General features: G+C 37.1%; 1 protein-coding gene and 1 pseudogene across 1 annotated transcript in view; one reads left to right on the top strand and one right to left on the bottom strand.

The window, feature by feature from the left end:
- Micu2 (mitochondrial calcium uptake 2) overlaps positions 1-7,400 on the bottom strand; it is a 116,944-nt gene that overhangs the window by 40,462 nt on the left and 69,082 nt on the right. The window lies entirely within an intron of this gene.
- Positions 6,574-7,399, top strand: LOC101592720 (annotated as a pseudogene).

The raw sequence follows: 7,400 nt of genomic DNA, 5'->3' as shown, positions 1-7,400 counted from the left end.
CATCTTGGTATGATTTTATTTAAATGTCTTTGCAAAAGGTTCATTTTTCTTGGAAATGTGGTATTATAAGTTGAACTGAATTCAGAAATTTTAAATCTTTAAGAAAAAAATGCTTGAAACTATTGTTTGAAGCAAGGTACAATTCCCCTATGATGAATGCTATCACTATGTATATATAAAATGTACCAATAAAAAAATTCATGGAAAAAAAATCTTTTCCCAGTAAAAAAAATGGGGTTTTGGGTTGTAGAGATAGCTGGGCAGTCTAAGCATGTGCATGGTAAGGGCAAGGGCAAGGTTCTGAGTTTGATCACTGGTACCACATGCCATATGGACCCTAGAATCCTGGGTGTACCATGCTGGTCCTGAAACTGGGTGTGGTGGTGCAGGCCTGTAATCCCAGCAATGGGGAGGCTGAGATAGGAGAATAATGCAGCGAAACATTGTATTAAAAAAAAGGAGGGGGGGCTTTTAGTGGGATGATCCTGCTTTTCCTTCAGAGGGAAAACTAAGCATCTTATTCCTAAGCAACTGATACACAGGAGCAGGTAGGTACCTTGGGCCTAAGCTGGTGAGCAGGTTCCTTTTGGCTGTTTTGAAGAGCAAGGGCCAGCAAGATAACTCAGTGGCCTAAAGCTCCTCCTTAGGCAAGTGTAGGCACTGCGGTTCAATCCCTGGCATCCCATGCCATGTCAACCCCTCCCCCCAGGCCCAGGTGCCCCAAGTCAGCCACCAAGTAGGTGTGGTGACACATGCCTGTGATCTCAGCACTGGGGAGGCTGAAAACAGGAGGATCACTACAAGTCCGAGCTATGTAGTGAGACCCTGTACCAAATACATTAAAAAAATAAAAATACACAAAATTTCAAAACAAGATAATAGGGGAGTAATGATGGTTAATACATTGCATATTATTTTACTCAAAGTATAAGATATATGCATTTAATTATCCAAACAATATTAGCACAAACTGTTTTCAATAAACTAAATTAGTAGTATAATGATCTTAACTATCGTGTATGTGTGTGTGTGTGTGTGTGCGCGTGTGTATGGTTTTTTTGGGGGGTCAGGGGATGACACATTTCCCTTCCTTTTTTCCCTTCCCTCAATTCCAGTTTCTCTTTCCTTTTGAACAGTTTCTTCACATTTCACAGCATCTGTTGTATATTTTGGATCTTATTCACTTTCAACTTCCCTCATTAGGGAGACAACACGATGTTTATACATGTGAGTCTGGTTTATTTCACTTATGAGTATGGTCTTGAGTTGTATCCACTTATCTAAAAAAAGTCTCTTTTTATTCATTTCTTGGTTGATGGGCATTTGGTTGTTTCCATGATCTAGCTATTACAAATTGTGCCATTAACATGGGTACACATATATCACTGCTGTACTATGTTTTTAATTCTCTAGGAAGATACCCAGAAGAGGAATAGCTAGGCCAAATGGGACCTCTAATCCTAGACTTTTGAGGAATCTCCACACTGATTTTCACAGTGGCTGTACTAGTTTACACTCTCACCAACACTGGACAAAAGGTTTGTTTTCCCTGCAGCCCCTCCAGCATTTGTTATTAGTTGATTTCTTGATAATAGCCATTCTATCCAGGGTAAGAGGAAATCTCAGTGTTGTTTTAATTTGCATCTCTTGAATTACCAGTGATGTTGAACATATTCTCATATATTTATTTGCTGTTTATATCTCATGAGAAGTGTGCATACATTGCAGATGCTCATTTTTGGATTAGGTTTTTAAATTTGGGGGGGTCTGATATTTTGAGTTCTTTGTATGCTATTGATAGTAATCCTCTGTCTGAGGAATGGCTGGCAAAACTTTTTTCCCATGTTGTGGGTTGTCACTTCACTCTGTTAGTGGTTTCTCTTACTGTGCAAAAGCTTTTAAATAAGATGAGATCCCAGTTGTTCTTTGTGATAGTTCCCGTGCAACTGTGTGTTTTATTTATAAAGTTTGCCTACAACAAAATCCTCAAGAGTTTTACCTATTCTATGCTCTACCAGATTTAATATTTAGACTTCTCATCAATTTTGAATCTAGTTTAGTGCATGATTAAAGATATGGGTCAATTTTAATCATGTGCAGAGCCAGTTTTTTGAGTATCATTTATTTAAAAGGTTGTATTTCTCCTAGCGCATGTGTTTGGCATCTTTGTCAAAGATAAGGTAGCTAAGTACATCTAGAGTTGTTTCTTCTAATCTGTCCCCTTGACTTTTAGGTCTGCTTATTGCCAGTGCCATGCTATTTTTATAATGAAAGCATTACAGTATAATTTTAAGTCAGGGATTGTGATGCTCCTTTCCTTGCCATTGTTGCCTAGAACTGCCTTTGCAATCCTACTCTTTTCTGGAATCAAATGTATTTTAGGATTGTTTTCTCTAATCCTGTGAGACATGCTGTTAGAATTCTAACTGAAACTGCACTAAATCTGTGTAACAGTCTGGAAATATGGTTTTCACTATATTGGAAGGGCTATCTCTCCATTTTCTCACAACCTTTTCAAGTTCCTTTTTCGGAGTACTGTAATTTTCAATGTAAAGATGTTCTACTTCCTTCATTAGATCAATTCCTAGGTATTTCACTTGTTCAGATGCTATCATGAAAGGTATTGTTTCCTTAATTTCTCTTTCAATGAGTTTGTTATTTGTGGATAGGAAGGCTATAGATGTTTGAGTGTTGACTTTGTATCCAGTTATGCTACTGAATTCATTTATTGAATGTAGCATTATTTTTAGTGGAGTTCTTGGAGTCTTCTAGGTAGAATATCATGTCGTTTGCCAATAAGGACAATTTAACTTCTTCCTTACCTATCATTACTCCTGTTACTTCTCTTATCTAATTGCTCTGGCTAAAGTTTTCAGGATTTTGTTAAATAGGAGTGGAGATAGTGGTCATCCTTGTTTTGTTCCTGATTTTAGAGTGAAAGCTTTCATTTTTTTGTCCATTTAGTATGATACTGGCTGTTGGTTTGTCATTGATGGCTTTTATGAGATTAAGATAAAAAACCACCTATTCCAATTTTCTGTAGTTTTTATCATTGGATAATTTGTCAAAAGCTTTTTCTGCATCTGTTGAGAGGATTCTATGGTTTTTATCCTAGGTTCTGTTAATATGGTATACTACATTTATTGATATACATATACTGAAACAACTTTGCATTCTTGAGATGAATTCCATTTGGTCATGGTGTATAGTTTTCTTGATGATTTGCTGCATTGTTTGCCAGTATCTTACTGATTTTTAATCTATGTTCTTTAGGCAGACTGGCCTGTAACTCTCTTTCTTAATTGGGTTCTTTTCTGGTTTTACTTTTAGGAATGAAGTTGGGTGTATTATTTCCCTTAAAGTGTTTGAGAAGTAGTGGTATTAGATCTTCTCTAAATTTCTTATAGAATTCAGCAGTGAATTGTCAGGGCTGTATGTTTTCTTTGTTGAAAGGATTTTCATTACATCTTTGATTTCAATGACTGACAATCATTTATTTAGGGTTTTTATGTCTTCTTGATTCAGCTTTGGTAATTTCTATGTATCTATGAATCTGTACATTTCTTTGCATTTTTCATCTTATTAAATACAAGTTCTCAAAGTAGGTATAGATAATCTGAATTTCTGCAGAGTTCGTTGTGATTTCACCCTTTTCATTCCTAATTGTGTAGTTTTGTCTTTACTTTTTTTTGGATAAGATTTGCTAAGGGTTTGTTGATTTTATTTAATCTTTCAAAGAACCAACTCTTCATTCTTTACATTGTTCTTAGTCTCCAATCCATTAATTTCTGCTCTGATCTTTATAATTTACTCCCTTGTGTAAAGGTTTAGCTTAGCTTGCTCTTTTTCTACAAGTCTGAGGTTCACCATTAAGTTGTTTTATTTGTGCGTGCTATTTTCCTGGTATAGGTATTCAACGCTAGAATTTTTCTTCTTAGGACTGTTTTCATTGTGTCCAGTAAGTCCCAGTATGTTGTACTATCATTATGAATTAATTATACTCTTTTTTGGTACTGGGAATTGAACTCAAGATCTTGAGCTTGCCAGGTATGTGATGTTTTGTTAAGCTATATCATCTGCTCATTTAAGTGTAGAGAATGTATAACTTCTTTAATTCCATCTGTGACAAATTGGTTATTCAGGAGTTAGTCACTTAATTTGCAGAAGTTTATGAAGATCTTGTGGTTTCTTAGGCCACTGATTTCCAATTTCATTGTATTATGTTCTGATAATATGTATGGGATAATTTCAATTCTTTTGTATTTACTTAAGCATGTTTTATGAACTAGTGTGTGGTCAATTTTGGAGACTGTCTTATGTGCAGTTGAGAAAAACAAGTATTTTGATGTTGTGGGGTGGCTCACTCTGTGGACATCTATTAAGACCATGCATTCAAAAGTTTGGTTCATTTCTAATAGTTCATTGTTGATTTTTTGTCTAGTTCTGTCTTTTTCTGAAAGTGGGGTATTGAGATCCCCTAATACAACTGTACAGGTGCTTATTTGATTTTATGTGTCCATTAATATTGGTGCACTATTTGTTGCATACCTATTTATGACTGGTATCTCTTCCTCTTGGGTTTCCTTTACAAAGATGTAGTGACCTTTTTTGGCTCTCTTACTCTTTTGGCTTGAAATTCACTTTGTAAACAGAATAGCTACTCCTGCTTTTTTCTGAGTTCCTACTGCATGGAGTATTGTTTTACATCCTTTGACATTCGGTCTATTAATTTCTTTATGAATTAAATGTTTGTTGTATGTAGCAGGTTGCTGGATTTTGTTTCTTGATCCATTTTCTGGTATCTTTGGTGAACTAAGGCCATTAACATTGATGGTTATATCTGATATAACTTGACTTATCCCTGTCATGGTATTTTCCTGTTGTTGCCTCTCCCCACCCCATTTAACTGTTTGTTTTGTCTCGTGGATTGCTTCTGTTGGGGTTCATGGAGTCACAGTTCTTGTTACCTCTTTCTAGAAAGTCCTTCAAAACATTTTGGGAGTGTTGGTTTGATCTTCGTAAATTTCCTCAGATGTTCTTTTGTCATGAAGTATTTCATTTCTCTATGGGTTTTAAATCACAGTTTTTGTAGGGCACATCAATCTGGATTGAAAGCTGTTTTCCTTTAGAGTTTGAAACACTTTACCCTGAGCTATCTTGTCTTCAGGGTTCATGCTGAGAAGTCAGCTGTGACTCTGATGGGCTTTCTTTTTCTTTATAGGTGATTTGTTTCTTTTCCTTAATAGCATTTAAGATACTGTTCTTGTGTTTAATTTGTGGAATCTTGACTATGATATTTCTGGCTGTAGATTTTCTTTTTTTGTTCATGGATAATTTTAGTTCTAACACCTCATTCATCTGTATGTCAAATTATTTTTCCTTACTAAGGAAGTTTTACCATCATGTCTATGAACAGTTTTTAAATATTATTTGTGCTACCTCCTGATTTTTCACTGACTCTAGTCAATCTAAAGATTTTATTCTTTACCTCATCTAGCGACTGGTAGATTGATTTATCATGGTTATTTTCTATTTTTAAGAAATTTTTCTTTCCATGATCACTAACCACAAGGCTGTCTTCTATATCTGACATTCTGTCCACACACTGGCTTAAATTTGCTGTGTACACTTTTGATGGAAGTTTTATTTTCCTAGCTATCTGCTTGAATCTGCCATATGGATCCTATTTCTTTCCTATGCTGAACATTCATAGCTTCTATAATTTTATTAAGATTTTTTGTTGTTGTTGATTTTGTTTTGTTTCAAATGTGTATCTGCTCTAGAGCTACTAAGCACGGTTTTCATTGTGGACATCATCTCTGGTTATCTGAGAAATTATATCTGATTTAGTTTTTTCTAGAATCTCACTGCATTGCTTTGTTGTTACCATTTCAAACAGGTCAGGTAGGTGGCTTTCAGACTGTCCCACTTTACTGTCCCTTGGGTTTGCCTTTGGTGAACTGGATGTCTGGGGTTGAATCTTGTTTAAGTGTCTTCTCATTTTTATTTTTCCCTTTTTTTTTTTTTTAAGTTTAATTCCTGGGGTGATGCTTGTTAATTGCCTCTGGTAGTAGGTTGCTTTATTGCTAATATTTAGAACCTTTAGGAAATGACTTCTCTGAAGTATCTCCCAGGTGTAGCTGCATTCTGGGTTTTGAGTCTCTTCCAAGATCCTTCTTCTTCAATTTACTGAGGATGAGAAGTTGTTGCTTGCTTGGCCCAGTCCTCGGTTCTTTAGCACTGTGCCATAGTATTTTCTATCACCTGTAGTCAATCTCATCCTTAGAACACCAAGAAGAATGGATGTTTAGAACTGTTATGTCCTTTTTGGCTAAAGTGTACCATCAGCAATAACAAGAGTATCAAATATAGCCTAGAAAATGACAAACTGGGGTAACATAATTTGCCACTTTTAACTGTATAGATTAATGGTTATATTAAAAAATCTCATACAAACCAGAAAATTATATGCAGTATGTAAGTCCTTAATATGCAAATTTTCTATTCAGGGGTTAAAATGTAAAAGGGTAGCAAGAAAACAGAAAAGTAGAAGATGACAAGATTAAAAGTGCTCTTTTTTGTGGCGCTTGGGAGGCGATCGGTAGCTTCGACATGAAGCTGAACATCTCCTTCCCAGCCACTGGCTGCCAGAAACTCATCGAGGTTGATGATGAACGCAAGCTTCGCACGTTCTATGAGAAGCGCATGGCCACAGAAGTGGCCGCTGACTCCCTGGGTGAAGAGTGGAAGGGTTACATGGTCCGAATCAGCGGTGGGAACGACAAGCAGGGCTTCCCCATGAAGCAGGGCATCCTCATCCATGGCCGTGTGCACCTGCTGCTGAGTAAAGGGCACTCCTGCTACCGACCCCGGAGGACCGGGGAGAGAAAGCGGAAATCTGTCCAAGGCTGCATCGTGGATGCCAACCTCAGCGTTCTCAATTTGGTTATTATAAAGAAAGGAGAGAAGGACATTCCTGGGTTGACCAATACTACTGTGCCTCAGCGCCTAGGGCCCAAAAGAGCTAGCAGAATTCACAAACTTTTCAACCTGTCTAAGGAAGATGATGTCCGCCAGTATGTTGTCAGGAAGCCCTTGAACAAGGAAGGTAAAAAACCCAGGACTAAAGCCCCCAAGATCCAGAGACTTGTTACGCCGCTTGTCCTTCAACACAAATGCCGCCGTATTGCATTGCAGAAGCAGCGCACTAAGAAAAACAAGGAGGAGGCTGCAGAGTATGCTAAACTTCTGGCCAAGAGAATGAAGGAAGCCAAAGAAAAACGCCAGGAGCAGATTGCCAAGCGATGCAGGCTGTCCTCTCTGAGAGCTTCTACTTCCAAGTCTGAGTCCAGTCAAAAGTGAAATGCTTCAGTAACAAATAAATTAGATCTGACCTCGTT

This window comes from Octodon degus, unplaced genomic scaffold (assembly GCF_000260255.1).
Source record: "Octodon degus isolate 3935 unplaced genomic scaffold, OctDeg1.0 scaffold00111, whole genome shotgun sequence".
In the NCBI taxonomy this organism is placed as follows: domain Eukaryota; kingdom Metazoa; phylum Chordata; class Mammalia; order Rodentia; family Octodontidae; genus Octodon; species Octodon degus.
The sequence above is the reverse complement of the archived record's forward strand: the minus strand, read 5'-3'. Positions and strand labels throughout refer to the sequence as shown.